This window comes from Macrobrachium nipponense, chromosome 2 (genome assembly GCF_015104395.2).
Source record: "Macrobrachium nipponense isolate FS-2020 chromosome 2, ASM1510439v2, whole genome shotgun sequence".
NCBI classification, from domain to species: Eukaryota; Metazoa; Arthropoda; class Malacostraca; order Decapoda; family Palaemonidae; genus Macrobrachium; species Macrobrachium nipponense.
The window spans coordinates 60,259,553-60,264,924 of record NC_087201.1 but is presented as its reverse complement, the minus strand read 5'-3'; the positions used below and the strand labels follow the sequence as shown (position 1 = coordinate 60,264,924).

The 5,372-nt window shown below is 35.1% G+C and overlaps 1 long non-coding RNA gene across 1 annotated transcript; it reads right to left on the bottom strand.

The window, feature by feature from the left end:
• Nucleotides 1-1,142: 1,142 nt before the first annotated feature.
• On the bottom strand, nt 1,143-4,159 carry LOC135221435 (uncharacterized). The gene is made up of 3 exons (XR_010315947.1): nt 3,613-4,159; nt 2,760-3,000; nt 1,143-1,424 (listed from the first exon to the last, which is right to left on the bottom strand). It is a non-coding gene; the product is annotated as an uncharacterized LOC135221435 (long non-coding RNA).
• Nucleotides 4,160-5,372: the final 1,213 nt, after the last annotated feature.

Genomic DNA, 5,372 nt, shown 5'->3' with positions numbered 1-5,372 from the left:
CACACCTCAATGGAATGCCCGATTCTCTCTCACACCTCAATGGAATGCCCGAGAATCGAACTCGCGGCCACCGAGGTGGCAGGCCAAGACCATACCGATCACGCCACTGAGGCGCTTACTCAAGCCGATGGAATTTAGAGATACTAACAGGTCACTCGACAGAATGATCGCAGCCTCTGTTGCTTTACTATCATCCCAGTTTCCTTTGAAGCTTATAGGTATTTATACCGGTATGCGCTTATAATAGTTTATGGAACAAATTCTTCAATTCAGGCAAGGGATTTTTATTTGAGAGAGAGAGAGAGAGAGAGAGAGAGAGAGAGAGAGAGAGAGAGAGAGAGGCGTTCAGAGTGACATTTAAAACTCAACTTAACTAAGGGTAAAAGGGACCTTGTATATCCTTCATCCTCTATTAACTCAAGGAGGAAAAGCCTAAGGTAGCATAAAACCCCAACTACATAGACCCAGTCTTATAAAGTATCAAAAGGAAACATTCAATACACTCGAGGCATCAAGTCAAAACTCATTAGGGATTATCTCCTAAAAATAATTTGAATTGAAAAAAGTTAATTATGATTGACTAGAAGTATGAAAACTACAGAATCTTTAATATGTGTTATTCCTGGTCTCAAGAAAGGTCTTTATGTCTTCACAGCAGTAATGGGAATCGCCGAATGGCAGGTCAAGTGTTTTCAGTGTACAACAATCTTTTACATAGGTCATTAGCCTAGCCATAGTCGATCCTTAATTTGTTCCTTATTCCCCGTACCATAAATACTAAAATCTCGTGTTAGTTTACGGTCAGAATCTGAACTATAATCCATTAACAGGAGAATGACTATAGGAAAATTCGCAGTAATATTAACTTCCTCTGCGGTAGCCGAGTACTAATTAGCTATAGTTAGTCGCTTTTAGTTTCAATTAAGCCATTGGGCTTTGTATAACTTCTGTAAATAAAACTGCTAAACCGAATCATGACACCGATCCAATAACTTTTTGTTTTTAATAAATATTTTTGTACCACTTACCATACATGGTATCAAATATCTTACTCATTAAAGAATTTAGAGTATCATGTTATAAATAAATCAAACCAGTTCCGGAACTAAGTAAAATATTTCAATAAATATGGTCAGCTACTACATAAATGCACTCGTTCTGTTTAAAATTATATTACGCTTAAAATATATACTGACTAATTAAAATGTAATTGCCGTTGGTGAAGGTAAGATGTTCATACATTCATAGTATAGATAATTTAAAGCAGTTTATTGCAATTTAAAATAGCTATTACACAATTGAAAACATTGCAAAATGTATGCTACAAAACATTGCAATCTAAGCCAGATCCTCAGTTTCTCTCCTCAGTTTCTCTCCCTCTTATTCTGCTTGCATCGTCTTAAAAACATTTCACTAAGCTTACCCTGTGAATAAAAGAAAATGCCGAATAAAAAAAATATATTTTAAGAGCATTACATTAAATTTGAACATTAGGCATTCAATGTTAACCAAGATGAAATAAAACTTTCACTTTAGATCTACATTTTCACATAACTTACGAAGCCTCTGATAGAATTAAGAGAAAATTACCAAACAAGTGCATTCAAACAAAAGGTTACAAAGCCCCTGAAGAGCGCTTCCAGAAAATTGCAAATCGAAAGCTTTTAAACTTATACACTAACGTTACAAAACCTTAGACTGGGGCCTAAAAAAAATATGAAGAAACTGCTTTCAGACAATTAAGTTTTAACCAAATGTTACAAAACCTTTGACTAAAACCTCTTAAACTTTTGAAACAACAGCTTTCAAGCAAAACTTTCCAAAACCTCTGATCAGGGATTCAAGAAATTTGCAAAAGAAATCCTTTTAAATGAAAGGCCACAAAGCCTCCAAGTGTCCAGAAAACTGGAGTAAAAGAATTGCTTATGAAGAAGAGGTCAGATTGTCAGGACTATTAGGTAAAAGAATAGTAGTAACAATCTAGTGATAGTTTTAGATACTGGGAAGTGAAGTTTAAGCACAATCCTCCAACTCTAATAATGGATGGATGTTGAACTAACTATATTCTAGTTCACTGTATTATCACTAGCATTAATCTTATCCAGTAAAGTTATATCTTTAGACTGTAGACAAAAATATTTAAACTGTATGGAAACTTTACGTTACATATTTCAAACTATAAAAATTTCAAACACTAATGAAAATGACTAAATATTAGTTTTCAAAGCAACGCGATACCACAAAGACTAATCACAGAAGTTAACGTTCTTTAGGTGTAGATTAACGTTCTAGATTAACACTCTAAAAGTATGGATTCATTAAACTTTAACTACAGTTGAGCTTGGGTTCAAGTCCAAGATCTTAAAAATAAGGAAAATTAATTACAAACTTTTTATGACTGAAACATACCCGAGCCTAAAAAAGGTCTTTCACTATCCAAACTCAACCTTAAAATAAATAGTTATGCACTGTCTAAATATCAGAATTTCAGACAAGGAAAAATTTAGGTTTAAAAATTAGTAAAATAATCTAATAAAAAAAATTGGTCACTTAACTAATAAAAATGGCTAGACTAATACACTTTACACCTAAATGGAAAAAATAAATTAAACCTCCCATACACCTGCTCTGTCCATAGGTTATAAGACCTATGGCACAGGGCATGGGAGGGGTCTCCACCCCCACAAGGGCACCGCCCCTGTAGGGGTGGTAAAAAAAAATTTTTTTGATGGTTCATGCACATCTTAAGTGTCACTCACCTCAGTTTTAGCAAACTGAATCTTGAACCAAAACCAGTCTTGAAGAGTAAAGTACATTTTTCCCGCAGGTGTAGATACCGAAGTTATCCTGACGTCACATCGAACAAGGTTCGTCGATCTAAGATCGACCGTGTGGACGGGCTTAAGCCCTGTTTTTATTCTAATTTTGGGTATTACTTTCAGGTGTTAGTGAATCAGTTTTATGAAGTTAACTTATTCAACTTCTCTTGGGATAAAACTCCTGCAATAAATAAGATCATCAAGTCAAAATTCTCAACCCAGGATAACATATTTTTACTCAGTTTTTTAAAACCGAATCTTGAACCAAAACCAAAGTAACAGTTTTAATACAAAAAATGCCTAAACACGAAAAATCACCTCCCCCCAAAAAAAGTCTTTCGATATATAAAAAAAATAGTATACTAACCTCCGTGGAAGGTAAGAAGTTAACAGTTGTTAACTAATAAATTCCACTATTTTATGTTAAAAAATTAGATTAACCTGACCTTTAAAGAGATTTCGTATTGAGTACAGAAAAACAAGACCCCCTGGCCTAATAAAAAAATTATGAATGACCTTCATTACAGGAGAAAAATAAAAAAGAATAAACTCACGAATTCCGATTAAGCAAGGTTATTTAAAACAAAGAATGTGTTGGCTTGGCTAGCAGAGTTAAGAGGAACCACACAATTATTAAGGAGTAAAAGTGAAAAAATTGAAATATTAAGCAACGGTAAACGAACTTTTCAAATAAATTTCTAACTTATGTACATAAAATTATCAAAACAAAATACTGGAAACTAACAGCAACCTCAAAAGTTAACAGAAGATAATACAAAGAAATCAAACTTACTGCCATCAGGACCTGGTAATCTGCTTTGCCACAACTCCACGTAGGTCTCTCTGGAATTGAATGTACACCACAGCGAAGTTCCACGCAGATATATTAAACGATCATACAGCAAACAGTAGTGTCTTCTCCAATGTATCCAGGAAACGTCCGTGAAACAACCGATTCTCAGTTCAAACAGCTTCGTTGACAAACTGGCGACAAATGACAACTGAAGTTCAACTTCTCACACAGTTTGTTTTCACTGAAGTTAGGTCTTGTTGACGCTACCTTCAAGGTCTCCATGCCCAGGCAAGGATCATTTATAACAGAGACAAATACATCCCCCGTTATTGTTTGTAATGCAATTGGACAGTTTATTGGTGCTGTAGCGCCGCATATTTGATAATTTGCCGTGGGGCTTCCTGGTTCTTCGACAAAAGAAAAATCTGATTCAGCTATCGGGAAAAGAGCGAAAAAATTTCAGAGCTCGGGCATTTGGGAAAACTTACGCCATTCTTTATTCTCTCTACTACTCTTTCTTACCCACAGACGGTATCAGGACAACTGCCCCCGGACGCATTTTCCCAGAGATGTAGCCGAGCACTGGGACCTTCCCTGAAAAGAGCGGGACGCCATATCTTAAAAACTAACCATTGAGTTTTCTTGAAAGTAATCTCATTGAGTCTCCCACACCCAGTGTGATGCAAAGAACTTTACCTTTGATACGGATGTAGTCAGTATTGATTTTAAACTGTTTGCTAAAACCTTTGCTATGATTTTGTAATCTACTTTTAACATAGTTATAGTTCTCCAGTTATTAAGATCATACTTATCGCCATTCTTTGGTACAAGCTTAAAACTCGCTTATTTGAGCCTTTCCACACTTCAAATTTAGTAAAATGAATACCTCAGTTCTTTCATAAATACGATTTTTTAAAACCCCACATAGTTTTGTAAAATTCGACAGCTAATCTATCCATACCAGGGCAGTTTCCATTTTGCATTACACATAGATTTCCAAAACTTTGTCTCTGTTACTTCATCCTTCAGGGTTAAATTTATGTTCTCACCTATGATAGTGTTCATATTTTCAAGAAATTCATATCTGAATTGTATAGATTTTCATAAACCTCAAATATATTCCTTTGTATAGACTTTGTGTCTGATACACATACAGTGACATACGTACACCCTCTTTTTCACACATTTAACAATACTTGTTTTTACATTCTTTTCTTTTCCTAGCAAATATGTATAGATATTTTTTCACCATTCATTCTTTCTTTAATTCTAGCTCTTATCTTAACCCCTTCGCATATTTCATCTTCAATCAGAAGTCTACGTATCATAACACGGAAACTTCTCACCATCATCTGTCATCTTGCACTCGGACGGAATGACATGTCAGTTAGGTTTGATGGAATAGCATGAGGAGGAACACAGACAGCTTGTTGCACGACGAATACGTCTTACAAGTGGTACTTACATAGTTGAGTTGAGGCACCATTTAATATTGACTGAATTGTTTGGGTAATGATTTTCTGTGCGGTTTCTTGGGGGCTAATAGTTGCCCTCTTTATTTCCTGCCCTACAAACAAGACTTCATGGCGGCTTATGTTTGCAGCATGGGTGTGATCATTTACATGGCCAACTAGACTGTTAGTGGTTATGTAATTAGTAACAATTTATCCGAGAATTCTTTATTTATGGATGAAACTACCTGTAACTATTTTTAAATGACTGGGAAGTAATATAACTGTTTTTGAAACTTGTGTGTAAAA